This window comes from Diceros bicornis, chromosome 23, assembly GCF_020826845.1.
Source record: "Diceros bicornis minor isolate mBicDic1 chromosome 23, mDicBic1.mat.cur, whole genome shotgun sequence".
NCBI classification, from domain to species: Eukaryota; Metazoa; Chordata; class Mammalia; order Perissodactyla; family Rhinocerotidae; genus Diceros; species Diceros bicornis.
Genome location: NC_080762.1, coordinates 57,822,192 through 57,838,389, shown reverse-complemented (window position 1 = coordinate 57,838,389; position 16,198 = coordinate 57,822,192). Strand labels below are relative to the sequence as shown.

Sequence of the window (16,198 nt, the reverse complement as noted above, 5' to 3'; positions counted from 1 at the left end):
AGGCACAGGGTGCCCTTTCCACCAGCACATCTGTCCTCTTGTTCTCTGCACCTCCCCTGGCGGTGAAGCCCAGCCCTGCATCTCCTCAGGGCCCAGCATGCTCCTCCCTGACCCTCAGGCTCCTCCTCTCCATCCAGTCCTACCTGCAGCAACTGTTAGCTCATCTCCACCTTACAAACAAAACTCTCCCTTGGACGCATGCTCCTTTTTGGCTATTGTCCACTTTCCTGACTCCCCTTCATGGCTAAACCTCTTAAGTAAAGTGTCCCATCCCTACTGCCCTCCCATGGCCCCCCTTCACCCACTCGAGACCTAGCTTCATTCCCACCCTCTCAAGGAGACTGAGGTCACCAGTGATCCCATGTGGCCAAGTCCAGCCATCTTTTCTCCATTCTGATCAGAGCTGTATCCCACCCAGCAGAGCACCCCTCCTTTCTGCAATACCCTTTTCCCCTCGTGGCTCCTGCGACTCCATGCTCCAACCTTTCAGTCTCCTTTCCTGGACCCTCTTCAGCTGCACCTCTGTAAACACTGCCTGCTCCTAGGCTGGGCCCTCATCCCTTCTACAGCTGCAGTGTCTCCAGGAGACCTCATTCAATTCCATGGTTTTAAACATCTCTGACCTCATCCTGACTCTGCAGACACACTGATGCAACTTTAAGAGGATAGGTGCTGGCTCCCCAGTGTCAGCACCTAAGAAGTATTTCAGACTCGATTCCTTTCAAAATTTTACTGTCATATGAGTTCCAAAGTAGCATCAAATATTTCCAAAAAGGAGGAAAAATTTGGCAACAATAAATAGTAGTGAACAAAGTAACCAATAAAACGTCTACTTGCATATAACCATCGTTGCTTGATGGGGAAAATAAGAACATAGAACTAAGTAAGATCAGACAGTCTCGAGCTAGGGAGTGGAAGGTGATGAGTTGGGAGTGTAGAACACAGGAACTGATCGATTCTAAGCATTTACAGAAAGAGAGGCAGAAATCGTTGTTCCTAAAAGCTGAAAGACACCCACTAGAAGAATAGAAAAATCATGAGAAAGCCTAACAAATTAAAAATTAAATTAAATGGTAGACTCAACTTCCAATTTATTGATAATCACAATTGTAAATGGATCAAATTGCTCTATAAAAAGATGAAGGCTCTCGAGTTGAGTTAAAATATAGTTATAAAATAAAGGTATATAATATGGTTGAAAATAAGGAGATAAAGAAATAAGACTTTAAATGGGACAAAAAGGGGTTCTCTGTGTTGATAACTGTCAGGAACACTTATACACCTAACAATATGGTCTTGAAACATAAAGCAAAACTGGACAAACAATAAGACACAGGCATCTCAAGAATCACAGGGAAACCTACCTTACCTCTCTTAGAAATCCACAAGTCAAGTGATACAGTAAGTTAGGAAACAGATCTGATGATGAACACAAAAAAGCTAGATCTAGACTCAGCCCAAGGGACAACAACATAAGCAACTAGTGGAGAGGAAACATTCTTCTCAAACCACAATGAAACAGTCACCACAATGGACTGTGTGCTAAGCCACAGTGAAATCTCTAAAGAGTCCAAAAAGCAGAAATCTATGTGACCATATTACCGGACCTTAAAACAATAAAAGTAAAAAATAATCACAAAATATTGGCTCCCCTCCCCCAACCTATCCACTTGAAAATCTATCCAAACCCTTCGAAATCTCTCAGGTTAAAGAGGGAATCCAGACAGACAGGACAACCTCTTTAGAAATGAATAGCAATGAGAGGAGCATGAGACAAATCTATGGCGTAGGGACAAAGGAACAGAAGAAGGGACACAGCCTCCACTGCAGGTATCAGGGAATATCAACTGTACACGAAGAAGCTGAGCACTTCCCTCCAGGAGCCAGAACAACACCACAATAAAACCAACATCAGCAGAATGAAGTGAGGATTCACAAGACAGGAACAACAATGTAGACCTGAGCAATGGAGTCAAGGGCTGACTGTCTGGAAAGACCTGTACCAGTGAGAAACCTTGCGCAATCTGACCAAGAGGAACAGACAAAGGCATCAGGTACAAGAAACTACAGAAACAGCTTTAACGTGATAGGAGAACATAGGGGATAACTCTGACCAGGACATCAGCGGTCCTCGACTGGAGCTGTCCTTCCCCCGGGATGCATCTGGAAACACGCAGGATGGGTTTTGTTTCTTGCTTTGTGTTTTCTTAATGGTTGTTGCCCTGGGGGTCCGGGAGGTCCTGAACAGCCTGTCATATAGAGCCGTTTCCCTCCTGAAGTGTTACTGACATCTGGGAAGACAAGCACTGATCCAGATTAAATGAACAATGTGGTAGGGAAATGTTCTCCATGGGTGTATAACAGGCAAAAGATGGTACCCTCAATACATAAGGAATATCGAGAAACCAATGTTTACAAGGACTAAACTGTAAAAGAGCAGGAAAATCAGAAATGTAGCCAATAAACACACCAACAATATTCCAACCTATTTGTACAGGTAGAGAAATATGTATGTAAAGCACAGGAAATAGTCTAGGAGATTACACACCAAATTTTACTACCAACAAGGAATAAAAGTTGGGAGGTATGTGAGAAATAGGAGTTTTTACCACTTGTTAGCTTGTATATTTCTGGAGTGTTTTAATTTTTACAAAAGAGAATGTATTCTACTCAAAAAGATGTTTCAAATTTTAAAGAAATTATTAAAATGTTCAAAATGACTTCAGTTCAAGGATATTCATTAAAACATGAAGGGAAAGAACCCCCCCATGACTTTAAGAGTCTCCTGTAACTGTTCTAATAGTTGCTATGTCGATTTTATTTCACATTTAGATCCTAACTCATTGGAATTTACATTTGTTTGAGGGATGCAACAGAAGCTGATTTTCTCCTGTTCAAGTGGAAAACCAACCATCCAGGAACCATTCATTGCATAGGTCTGGCTTTCCCAGCAGACCTGCAATGCCTCCTTCCCCACCTGCTAAACCCTGACAACTACCGCTGCCTCTGGAGCACCCTAGAGCGAGCGGGGTGAGCTCTGCAACCTGGGCTCCCTGTCTACAAGGGGCAGCTACCAGCAGAGCCTTCTCCCAAGACAGCAGCAGGCATGCTGCACACAGAAGTGCTCAGGGGCCATCTGCTGCGGAGCAGGAAACCCCTCATGATGAGCAGGCAGTGGGGGAGCCCCGAGCACCGGGACTGACCTCGGCGGGGGGCAGCAGGCTGCTAAGGCAGGGAGCCCCTCCCTTCAGCTCGTCCAGCTCCTCCTGCAGCTTGTGCACCTGGTTGTCGGCGGCTGCCCCTCTTCAGCTCACCGTTCTTCTCCACCTGCTCCCGCAGGCGGCACCCGTGCTCCTGTTCCCCCTGGAGCAGAAGCAGTAGGAGTGCAGCAGTCGAGGAGATCTTGGGCCCCCAGTGCTGACAGGATGACTCAGCTGAGGGACGTGGGGCCGGTGTTGCTGTGCTCGCCCCGCACAGCTTCTGCGGCTGGCTTCAGGGTGACATCCGTCGGAGGGTGGAGGGGCTCTGGGAGGGTTTCTGAGGCATCATTGTGAATGATGAACTTGGGGGTTCTGGGCCAAGCTCTCATCAGGCCCCAGGCTGGTCCCGCTGCAGCTGGGCTCCACATCCTTCTTCAGCCTCTTTTGGTCAACAGCCTCTCAAGGGACAGATGGCCTCTCTTGAGTGTGCTCTGAGAAGAAACTGTAAGAAGGAAGCCAGCCATTAAATCTACACGCCCCGATCCTGAGGGATAAAGTCATCCACGGAAATGCCACTCTTACCCAGCAGGCCCTGGCTGGGAAGAGGGGGTCTCATCACCAGCATCTACAGCAGACGTGTTTGCATCTCCTTGGCTGCCTAATGCTGTGGAGGCCACACTGTCTCCTGGAGTTCCTTCCAGAGATTGCGCCCAATCCTGACTGGCAGCTTCCTGGGCGGCACTGGGTGCGTGTTCACCCTGCAGAGCGGTTTACTTCCACTTGCGGGACCACGGCTGGGCCCTCAGCTTTTCCCTCAAGGACCACAATAAACCTGAAACTCCTTTCCCATCTGCTTCACGCACATGTTCCTCAGGCCCCCGGTGGCCTTCCTAGTGTCCTTTCTCCTGGAGCGGCCGTGGCCTTCAGCCCCCACTTCTCGGTCAGGTGGAAGATGGAGGGCGTGGCCATGGCTTGAGCACATAGTACTGATCCTCCAGCCTTTCCTAGAGCTGTTTTTGGTGAAATATTCACTACAGACGAAAGAATGCTTAGTGGGGTCCAGTCACCCCTGTGAACAGCTTTTAACCACTGGACCAGATGTTTTGAGCCCATTATGTGAAGCCTGCAAGGATAAATGAAAAAGTAATTAGAAAGAAAGAATTAAATGTTTCCCCCTAAAATAATCAGCTATAAAAGCAAAACAAGTGTTTTTGGGAACACCCACACCTGTAGCCACTTTGCCCATTTAAACCTTTAGTAAAGATTTAAGGAACACCTGCTTGCAACTTATTACTGGAATAGAAACATGAAAGACCCACTGTCTAACTTAAGGAGGTGACCGTCTGTAGGGCAGAGAAGGAAGGAAGGTGAGGACCTCCTCCCAGGCTGTGGTAAGTGCCCTGTAGGGACACAGACGTTCTGGCAGATAACACAGGATGGCATCAAGACAACAGGAAAGGCTTCAAGAAGCCTCAGAAATAGTTCTTAGAAGCTCATGGCTGCCCAATCCTCCTGCTGTCCCTAGGATACAAGACTTTGGGTGCTAAAACGGGGAGGGTTGGTCCCCCTATTTCAAAGCCAGGCCAGGTGTTGGCCAGCAGAGCCTCCCAGGCACCCAGCAGGGCGCCTGGCCCCAGCTCTGCTCAAGCAGCTGAGGATGCGAGACCACCGCCAAGGGGAGGTCAACCCCAAGAGCTGTGGATCTGTATTACTCCTGTCCTCCCACTACAAGGAGGAAAGCTGCTTCCTGTACAAGTCAACCAGCCCCTGCAAGGTACTGACCAAGACACTTCATAATCTCTTCTCCTCATTAAGGTAAAATCTCTATTTAGACCAAACTGCACGTGGGGAGTTGGGGGGGGTCTGTCCCGAGGGCTTTCTGTTCCACTTGAGGTCATCTAACCCCCCTGAGGCCACTGTGGACCAGACGAGGTGGATACTAGGTCCTCAGGGAGTTCCAAGCAACATGACTTTCTAACCTTTCTCAATGCTTTGTGACTATTTACCAAAGGACCCCTACCTCATTTGCCCCCAGACCACATTAGACCATGACACATGCCAAGAGCCACCTTCTCTGCAGGGCTTTGCCTCATTCTCAAAAACAGTAACAAAACTTTTGGGACACAGGCTCTGCAGGAAACCGTCAAGAAAGCAGGGTGGCTGACCTCTGAAACAAGCTCATGTTACTAGTTCTTTGGATAGATTGTAACAACTTCCAAATTAGAACAAACCACTGTAAACCTTCAATAAGACTACAGACAACAAGTGGCATTCAGGTCTTTCAAAATTCAATAACAACCTGCAACATGAAACAAAATGATCTGCCAGGAGGTTTTCAAAGTAGAATGTCTTCAGCGCACTGTTCTGGGACCTCCAGTGTGGAGTCCACAGGAAAGGATTCATTGAACTAGCTGAATTCCAGAAGCCCTCATGAAGGGAGCCAGGCCAGGGGGAAAGCAAACCCCTCACCCTGCTGTAGGAGCCCAAGGACGATGTGTAGAGAGGAGCCCCTTCACCGAGTCCCCGAGGTAAGCCTCCCGGTGAGGAGTGGGCCGTGCCCTCCTCCACCCAGGATGCTGTCAGATGCAGAATCCAAGTCCACATGGTCAGCCTCCCTATGAGGAGTGGACCGTGCCCTGCTCCCCCAGGATGCTGTCAGATGCCCAGTCTGCAGGGTCAGCCTCCCCGTGAGGAGTGGGCCTCGCCCTGCTCCACCTAGGATGCTGTCAGATGCAGAGTCCCAAGTGTAAATCTCCCCTTGAGGAGTGGGCTGAACCCTGCTCCTCCCAGGATGCTGTCTGAGTCCAAGTCCACAGGGTCAGCCTTCCCATGAGGAGTGGGCCTTGACCTGCTCTGCCCAGGATGCTGTCAGACACCTCTCCAGCACTCACCTCCACCTGCAGAGCCACCTTTCCCTGCACTGCCAGGAACCTTCTAGCAACAGAGCATCTGGGAGGTGTATCCATCCAGCAGGTACAAGCTGCATTTGCTCAGCCACATTCATGATTGCAGAGATCAAGGCAGGCTCCCTGCCATCAAAAGAGCAGAAAAGTCACAGCAAATCCAAGAAGATAGTGACCTAAGGAAGAGCGTTTCCTGACTATCCTGTTACTTGACATTGTTGACACTAGCCCAAATCAGTGGAGAGCAGGGTGGCTGTAGGGTGGGGGTGAGAGGGTGGTGGAGGCCATAAGGTGGGCGCTGGTGGCTGTGGGGTGGCCATGGTGGCCCGAGGTGCCCCGAGCAGAGACGGTGGCGCAGACCACAGCTACACAGCACCCAGCGCTGACTCACCTGCTGGACAGGCCCCGAGTACAAAGTGCTGCCCACCTCAGGCTGGACCTCATGGGGGGCTGACTGGGCAGTGGCGGCCAGTTACCTGTGGAAGGAGACGGTGGTTTCTCCTCGTTGCCTGGCCAATGGGAGCAGATCGTGGCCGCACAGCGAACACCATCTCAGGCCTCAGGCTGTTGCACCCCCAGGCTCCGTCCCCCTCCTCACCACCCCTGAGTGGGACCACCACGAGGGTAGAGCTCTGGGCAATACTCTATGGGATGTGGAACTGGTCCCCGTGGCCTACAGGACAGCAAGATGGCAGCACTTACTCCAGCCACCCCCAGTGCACAGTTCTGATCGTTCTTGAGCTTCTGTTAGTGTTTCTTTATATAAAAACAAGCCATTGCGAATGCATGCTTTTCTTTGCATGTTTGTCCTTGTAATGAGCAGTCAGACTCCGCACTTTTTGATGTGTGCTGACAGCTTACGCCTCTCCTCTCCCTCTTCCCCTCATGTCCACACCGGACAAGCTGAAGAGCAAGTCCAGAGGCTCCCTTCTCTGGCATTGGCTTCGGATCCAACCACACAAGCCCCTGTATGTGTGCAGAACTCTCGCCCTGGTCTCAACCCTGGCAAAGATTTCTTGCTTTGACCAAACTTTAGTCAGGATCCTGAACCTTTTCCTAGGTTTGTCTGTGCACTTCCTTGTAAAATCCAGTTTTAGTAAGAACCTTGCTAAGTCAGTTTAAGCAGAACCCACACCCGTAGATCTGATCACCCTCGAGATCTGCTTGGGCTCCTCCACGTCCCCCACCATCCCTCAGGTGGTGTCTGATAACTCTGGCCTGGCTTCGGTAATAATCCTGTTAGGTCAGGTTAGCTATAAACCCCAACACTTGTTTTTTCTCTTAGTAATTTTCCATCTCCTGACCCCTACCATGCTGCCTGGCCGTGAATGCTCACTTGCCCATGCTGCATTCAAAGTCGAGCCCAATCTCATTTCTCCCCAGCTGTGAATCCCATCACAGTGGTCTCTACATATTGCAGTGGTTCTGAATAAAATATGCCTTACCATTTTTGACAAGTGTCATTGAATATTTTTTCTTTAAAACCTCCAACCACGATAAAAACCCAGGCCTGGTTTCTTTCCTTGCTCCCTCAAGCCATTTCAGAGCTGCTTGTGATTTTGGCCCTGCTTTCCTCAGAGACGTCTATTATGTGAGTCATAAGACTTTTGCTAACTTCTGTGTGTGTGTGGAGGGGGACATACACCAGCATCAGTCTCTCCATGGCAACCATAGCACTTACCAGTGAGCAGTAGTATTTTGAAAGGAATCTCTTTCTCTGGGCGGTAGGTCTCAACAGTGAGTTCAAAATATTCAGTGAACGATGTACTAAACAGATGTGCTGTCATCCAGGCTTTGTTGTTCCATTTGAGCATTGACTCTAAGTTAAAGTTACCGGATGCATTACCCCTAACAAGAAAGCGAGCCTGTACAAAGGCCCGGGGGGGTGGATTGGAGGGGGAGGGGAGAGAACAGGATCAGTTAGAGGAACCAGAGGTCAGAGTGTGAGACAGGAGTTGGAGAAGGAGCCAGAGCAGTCAATAACAGCACAGCAGCCAGGTCAAGTCCCTGTGCACCATGTCTGGGAGTCAGGATCTTCTAATAGCAGTCAGTGGGGGAGCCCCACTTCTGCTTGGATCTCTGGGGGACAAGAAGGCAGTGTCTTACCACGTCTGTCTGTCCACAGCTCCCAGACCCTGGCCAGGGAGCACTAAGCACTGATGCAGAAGTACCTGCACCTGCTGCAGATCGTGGAGATGAGAAGACAGTGGCCAAGCAGCTACGGCAGCAGATCGAGAATGGGGAGATCAATATAGAGTGGCTGAAGGCAGAGGTGACTGCTGACGAGGGGTGCAGAAGAGGGTGGCCAGGGTGCCCAGGGCACAGGCCCAACACCTCACACTCCAGGCTTCAGCAGGATCGGGGGGGCACATGACCGGCAGCGGGGACCAGCTTCCAGCCACAGCTAAGCCAGTCTCCAAAAGTAAATTTAGTGATGCTGGCAGAGAGGGAAGGGCCTTAGTCAGATCTGAGTTCAGATCTGCCACTTGACAGTTGCAACTTGACAGTTGCAACTTGGAGTGCGCCCCCCCCATCCTCTATGCGTCCATTCCTTCATCTATAAAACAGCCTTTTTATACTTGCCTGACAAGGGTGTGAGGATTGAGTGAGGTTATTTATGGGCGAGTTTTTATTTACTCTGCTGATGACCACATTGAGTAAGCATCCCCACATTATCAGCTGAAGAGTCTGGGGACACAGGGTCCTGGTAGGTCATCATAGTGTGGGCTCCTGGCTCAGTTCCAAGCAGTCGTTCTCTCTGCCTGTCATAAGAGCTCCTACAGGGGCTCACCGGCTCCAGGCTCATTGGTCTGGAGGCCATGCTGTTGCTAAGTTAAGCCTTCTAGAACTTCACTACTCAAAATGTGGTCCATGAAGCAAGAGCATGTTGGAAATGCAGAATCTCAGGCCCTGCCCAGACCTCCGGAATCAGAATCTGCACTTTCACAACATCTCAGTCGATTGCCATTTACATTAAAGCTTGGGAGGCGCTGGCTCTCTGTCCCTTAGACGCCCCTCACCAGCTGTCTACCCCAGCGCCGAATGATGTGATTGCCTCTCCCCCCTCAAGAAGGACACTGCCTTCTTGTCCCCCAGAGATCCAAGCATGTTCACCAGATGCTCAGAGCCATTTGGCCACGTCACACGAGGACCGTGGACTCTGAGCTGAGGATGGGAAAATGGAAACATAGATTCTAACGAGGGTCGGCTGCATGATTTGTAGGGCCTGAGGCAAGGGAAAAATGCAAGGCCCTGGGTGGAGTCGGGGAAGTCGACCTCCCCTTCTCACAGCCCACCAACCCACCCATGGCAGACAGGCGCCCCCCCAATTTCAACCTCCAACCTCCTCTAACCTCTGTGCCATGATACACTTGGTACCTAGATGAGGGGTGGGCAAGATGTCCCTGCTGAGTCACCCACCTAGTGCCCAGGCATTGTCCCTCACCCTGCCCTGAGACACCATCGGGATTGCACTGCACCCACTCTTACTGCACCTACACCGAGGCTCCTGAAGAGGGTTGAGGGTGACTCACGGAGGGATGTGAGTTTTCCTTGCTGACTAGACCCATTTGCTCCCAGAGAGAGGGTAGAGGAGGTCATGGGTTCTGGGGTGCCAGCATGTGGGGAGCAAGCAGCTGAGAGACCATCCCAGTGAGGCAGCAGGAGGCAGGAACACATGGGGGCTGAGGCTCCAAGCCCCTGGGGTGTGCTCCATTGTTCCATCAGATGTTACACATGAAAACAAATTAAAAGAGAAATGGTTAAGAACTACAAGGTTGCAACTGCGGAACTTGAAGCCCCAAGCATGGGGCCTTCTGAGCATAAGACCCCATCACATGACTTTGAAGCCAGCTCTGCCTGGAATGTTCAAAGATCTGAAGTTGCCAATTCCACCTTATGGTGCCGCTGCCAAGCTCTGAACTGATGGTCACGTCAGCTCGGAACTTGAGGTTGAACAAAAGTTTCAGATTCCATACACCTCCTCTACCCTGCACCAGGCACTGTCAGACATGCTTCCTTAGTCAGTCCCCATAGCTATAATCATAGGATTGAATGAGGAAGGGGACTAAGAGAACTCAAGTCATCTGCCCAAGCTCACACAGCTGGGAGGTGGCAGAGCCAGGACTAGAACCCACGTCTCCTTGTCTACTTGCTAGTCTTGCCACTCTTCTCATAGCCTCTTCCCATGTCACTCCTGGGATGGGGGCTTGTCCCGAGTCTAAACCATCTGGTTCACTCTGAGATCTATCCTAGCCCTACACATATCCCTGAAACCAAGCTGAGTCCTTGTTAGGGACCAGGGAATAGGTCTAGGGACCAGCACCAGGTTAGTGGCTTCATGATCAAGGGTGTCGGGTGTCATTCATTCACTCACTCACTCATTCACTAACTGCCTAAGATCAGCTGACCACTGCCTCATCCTCTTCCCCAGGCTCCTCTTCCCTCATCACTTGGGGATCCAGCCAGTGCTCCCTGGTCATGAGCTGTGCACATCTTGGCCTTTGCACATGCTGGGGCTTCTGTTTGGAGTGCCCCTGCCACCCCCACGCTTCCCTGCCTGGTGGGATCCTACCAAGCTCGAATGCCTCCTCCTGGGGACTCTCATCCCAGAATGTTCTCCTTGCCCCCTGCTCCCACGGCTTTCCCACCCTCAGCATGCCATGTCAGAGCCAGGTCCTTGGGTGTCTGTCCCCAACCCGGCCTGGTGAGACCTCCTTGAAAGCAGGGGTGTCCTTTATCACTCTGTCCCTTCTGCCTCACACATAGTAGGTACTCTGTAAGGGCTTGATGAATGAATGGGCATCAGGACTACCCTTAAGGTCTGATTGGGGTAGAGTGTGATTGGTGCCATAATAGAGTTTGCGGTGTGAACCCAGCTAGAAAATGAGTCATTTTATGGCCAAAGAAGGTGTGGGTTCATGTCGCATATGGCCTTGAAAGGTTTCAGGTGTTGGTAGGCCAGAGAAGGGGTGGGTGCAAAAGGCAGGGCCCTCTCTGGTGCTGGGGAGCACAAAACTGGTCAGTTTTGAGTGAAAGTGAGTGTGTGTGTGTGTGTGTTTGTCAGTGTGGCAGCAGAGGCCTGTTTGGTGGGAATTTGGAGCAACGTTTTCAACTGAGTGCATTACTCTCCAGGGCAAAGGATTTCTTTAAGAAGACTGAAAGATCAGCTTGGTAAAGCCTTCTGGCTGTAGTCTCTCTCTCTCACTGTCTCTCACTCTCTCTCACTCTCACTCACTCTCACTCACACACACACATCCACATCCTGCAGGGCAGAGGACACCTGTGTGCTCTGGAGGGGCTTTAGGAGGGTGAAACAGAGCCCATTTCCCAGGTAGTAGGCCATCAGGTAGGCAGGAGGCACTGAGAAGCCAAGTAAGTGATGAGTGACGCCCGTGACAAAGATAGAGTGTCTTAGAAAGTCAGAGCTGGGAGGGATCTGAGAACTCAGAGGTCCACAGAAGAGGGAGGACTTATCCAAGGTCACTCCAAGGTCACTTCCACTGCTAGAATCCAGGCTTAACCTTGGGTCTCCTGGCTGCAGATCCTTGGCCTGTGGCTGCCCCACAACTTATTCCTTCCTTGCTGGGGAGACGAGCCAGATAAAAGGTGCATGTTCGGGAACCACTGTGTCAGCTGGATGGCCTCAAGCTCTCATGGTCCACCTGATAGTCAGAAAAATTCCTCAAGCCCCATCCCACTTATTCCTGAGGATTTTTAGGGTCTTCCATTTTCATGGCCACGTCTGGCTTCTAATTCTGCTCTCCTGGCTTCTTGTATCACTTCTCACAGTGGCTGTCTTCACTCGGTCTTGACTGCTCCTTACCCCCGTGTGGGCACTCCTTGTGTCCATCAGGTGGAGCTAGATTCTGCTGCAATTACAAACAGCCCCCAAGTCTCAGTGGCTTAAAACAACAAAGATTGCTTTTTCTCTCACACTGTGTGTCCATTGTGGGTTCCGCTCCACAACATTCTCACTCAGAGTCAGGGTCACAGGCTGATGGGTCTCCCACAATCAGGAAATTCACCAGTCCCGTGGCAGGGGAAGCAACGTGGCAAATGGTGCCTGACAGCACTGCTCACATTTCATTGGACAAAGTGAGTCACTTGAACACACTCAACTTCAGGGGCTTGGGAAGTACAGTCCTGCCCTGTCCCAGGAGGACAACCAGAGTATCCAGGAAAGACCTAATGACACCCAACTGGCTCCTCTTTCAGTCCCCAAGCCTCTGACACAAGCCAAGTATAGACCAGACTTTCTGAAAGGCTTAGATACAGTAGAAGGTGTTTGCAGTACTGAAACAGAAAATGGCTTAAAGGTGAATAGAAGACATCCTTGCCCTTCTGTCACTCAGCCTTTCCTGCTACACGGATTTCTTGCTGACCTCCTCTCCTCACACTGGCCTCTCTCCACATGCTTCCAACGCCATTTTGTTGGTGGTGGGGGTGTTCATAATCTCTTTATCTGCCAAGACCCTCGCCCCCGTCCAGTGATGTGCTGGAGCTGGCTTATACCAATTTGCAAGTTTGTTGTGAAATTTTCAAGACTCTTTCAAGCTTGTTATTCGCCCTTTGGTAGCTTAAAATGGGCCAAGGTTGGAATGTTTACACCATGGAAATCAGCCAGTGCTACCAGTCAGAGTTTTTTTTTTAAGAGCTGGTCATTAATCCTTTACCAATATACCCTTGTATACACTTTCTTCAGGACCAGCTAAATACTTTGCTGGGTCCAGTGCAAAATGAAAATGCAAGGCTCTTAAGAATTTCAAGGCAACAACAACAGAGCCTGAAACCAGGCATTAGGCCCTTCTAAGCGGGCTGTGGACAGGTCACACATCAAGGACATTGGCCCTGTCTCTACTCCATGTATACTTTCCATCCCTGGAGCCCCAACCCACAGCCATGTCTCCCTAGAGGTAACGGGAGAGCATACTCAAACAAAAGTCTGCACAAAATTTATTAAGCAAAACTATCCAGCTCTGCTTAGTCTCTTCTTTTCCATCTAAACAGCCCTCTTGGGCCTTATCTTTTGTAACCAAAAAGCTCCAAGGACCATCTAAAACAAAGGGAGCATCCTCCTCTGAGAAGAATCCTCCCCTCCTCTAGAACCTTCAGTTTGGCACCATTTCATTGTTTTAATAGTTATTTTTCTCCCATTTATGATTGGAAGTAAGTTGGGATGGCTCAGGCAGCTCTAAAGGGCAGGGTAGGAGTTTAGAGATGGTGGTGATATTTTACTGACTTGGTAGCACTCAGAATCCTGCAAGCCTGACTCTGCAAGAAACTGCAGAGATCTTTAGTTCAGGGTTTAAGGTAAAGCTGTAGCCATGGAATCAGGTTTGCAAACCAACTTTGACATGGAGAGGGCCGCCTTGACCCCTCCCCAGTCAGCCCCTCTGCAGGGCCCACTCTGTGCCTTGAGTCCTATTTCCCATGTTCCTCCTGCCATCCCCAACCCTGCTGTCCTGCACTCAACACCCTGTCATACCCTGCATCTTTGTTCACACCATCCCCTCTGCTCCAATTCCTTCCATTCTATAACACACTTGCTGGGCTCCTTTTTTTCTTTGTGAGGAAGATAAGCCCTGAGCTAAAATCCATGCCAATCCTCCTCTTTTTGCTGAGGAAGACTGGCCCTGGGTTAACATCTGTGCCCATGTTCCTCCACTTTTATATGGGATGACACCACAACATGGCCTGACATGAGGTGCATCGGTGCAGGCCCGGGATCTGAACCCGGGCCGCCAGCAGCGGAGCTCGTGCACTTAACTGCTACACCACGGGGCCAGCGCAGTTGGGATCCTGTTTTGTCCTGCAAAACCTCTGGGTAGCGCTTGTGGCTTCCATGGTGAGACCCTCCCACTGCAGGAGGTGTGCACCTTGTTGGAGTATAAGTTACCTCTGTGGGTATCTGACTCTCTTCTTAGGCTGGAAGCTCCTCCAGGGAAGGGATCTGACTTATCCACCTCTGGCTGTGTCTCACCCGTGCCCAGCTTGGTGCCCACCACAGAGACTCCATCAGGACATGCTGACAGGATTGGCACAAAGGGAGACAGAGATGGGCATCTCTTAGGCTTGGAAGAGGCCAGAGGGAATGGAGGAAGGAGAGAGAACTGAGTTGTGTGGCAGCTGTTTGAAAAGCAAGTACAGAGATCTTTAGCAAAACTTTGCTAACAAAAGAGAGAAAACCCAGGACTAATTCCTCCACCAATGACTGCACTGACTAAATGCATTCTGGATTAAAGACACTGTCTCCAGAGAGGGGACTGGGGTGTGGCAGGAGCCTATGAGCAGTGCTGCTAAGGAGTGTGACAAATGAGGGTTTGCCTCTGATGGGCCAAGAAGGTCAGACTGTGGGGTGGAAAGTGGGCAGGGCTCAGCTGAGACACCAGGCATTGACCCAGTTGGGCAGACAGAGCTGGACTCTAGCTGGCGAGTTGGGGTGTAAGCCAAATTCCAAACTCTCCATGGACATCGTTGAGAAGGGTCAGCTGAGCAGGCCCTGATGTCAGCCAAGCAAACCCAGATCCAAAGCAAATGCATCCCCTGAAGGGACCTGCAGGATAAGGGAAAGGAGGCCTCTGCGATCTCAGTGGGGCTGGGGCTCCTGCCACCATCCTGACACTGGTTTGTAGCAGGGTTGGGCCATGGTCCAAGGCTTCTGCAGGGTCCCCAGGCTCACAGCTTTCCAGAGCTTTGCCAACCTGGCCCGATCCTTAAATCAGATTCCCAGACTGCCAGTGTTGCCTATGCAGGGAGCAGAGTGCCTGACCTGACGGCATCTGGTTTTTGCTCTTGTCCCTGAGGAGTAGATGTCTTGTAGACGTATCTGAGAAGGGCGCCATCAGTTTTACATACAGACTAGTCTTACACACACACACACACACACACACACACATCCCTCCAGCCTAAAGAGAAAAGGATACCACGTGCAGATACCAGAACTGGCAAAGACAGCAGACTGGCATGAGGGTGACGACATCAGGACAGTAAGGGTGCTGACTGGGTATTCACGTGTCTCTGAGCTCTCCACGAGCCTGTGTGTGATTCCCTTAGCTCTTTAGAGTTCAGATCCAAGAACAGCCAGTTTTTCATGTGCCAAGGGTCTCAGAGAATCGAAAAAATAGAAAAGCCTGCAACAGCAATGCATATTTCTCCATTAGATATTTTCAGCCGCTCTTCAAGCACAGGCCGTGGCAGTTTTAGCAACCCAGAAGTGGAGAGCGGGTAACTGTCCCATTTTGCTTTCCAAGTGCTCCATTCACTCAATTGTCAGAGCCCATTCATCCTGCGGTTCAGCAAGTGGCCTTGAGGGACAAAGCCACGTGCCCTGAAAAGGGAGCAGAGCTGGCTCTGTGGCGTGTTTGTGATTTCCTAAGCTACTATCTTTGAACGTCTGCCACACAGCTCAGGGATGTCTCTGCACCCATTCAGCACCTTCCACTCCTGCTCTTGTTGTACTGAGGGAGTGAGACCCCAGGGTGGGGGTTTGCCCTCAGGCAACACACTGCTGGGAGAGGGGACAGCCCCCTGTGACACATCCCCGAGGAGGACAACACCAGGGGCCTCCAACAGCCAAAGTGCTGGGTCATCACAGAGGAGGGAGCAGAGAGCACACGTGGACAATGGGACCAGGGAGGGGCATCTGATGTGGCAGAGAAAGACAGAGACCACGGCAGGGAGATGAGGACAGGCTCCTAGGCTGGGGCTGCCCTGACTCCCGGGGGGGTTCACACTTTCTCTCTGGGCCTGTTTTCCTGTCCACAAATGGGGTGTATGACAGAGTCCCTATGGCATCCCCTCTGCTGTTCAGCTCAAACCCCAGACACACTGGGGAAGTGCCCAGTTCTCCAGGGTGGTAGGAGATGGGGGTTATGAGCAGAGGCAGAGGAGGAACAGTTGGGAGGGGAGGGGGCTGCAGGAAGTAGCAGAAGTCTCTCTGGCATCCTTACAGCTCACCCTGGAGAGGAGACTCGGGCTGTGTTCTGGAGCTGGCTTGCTGGGGAGCATGGGTGGGGAGGAGGATGCTGGGAGGGGAGCCACAGCAAATGTGGCTGCCAGGGGTGCTCAGAGGGCCATTACTCAGCCTGGTGCTAA

The 16,198-nt window shown here is 50.9% G+C and overlaps 1 long non-coding RNA gene across 10 annotated transcripts in view; it reads right to left on the bottom strand.

The window, feature by feature from the left end:
* Positions 1–4,322, bottom strand: part of LOC131420605 (uncharacterized) — a 41,808-nt gene extending 37,486 nt beyond the window's left edge. For 4 of the 10 annotated variants that reach the window (XR_009223582.1, XR_009223576.1, XR_009223579.1 and 1 more), the window contains exon 1: positions 3,204–4,002. This is a non-coding gene — a long non-coding RNA (uncharacterized LOC131420605). Of the gene's footprint in view, positions 1–3,203 lie in introns of all 10 variants that reach the window. The other 6 variants (XR_009223577.1, XR_009223578.1, XR_009223574.1 and 3 more) reach the window with 4 other exon arrangements.
* Between the last annotated feature and the right edge of the window lie 11,876 nt (positions 4,323–16,198).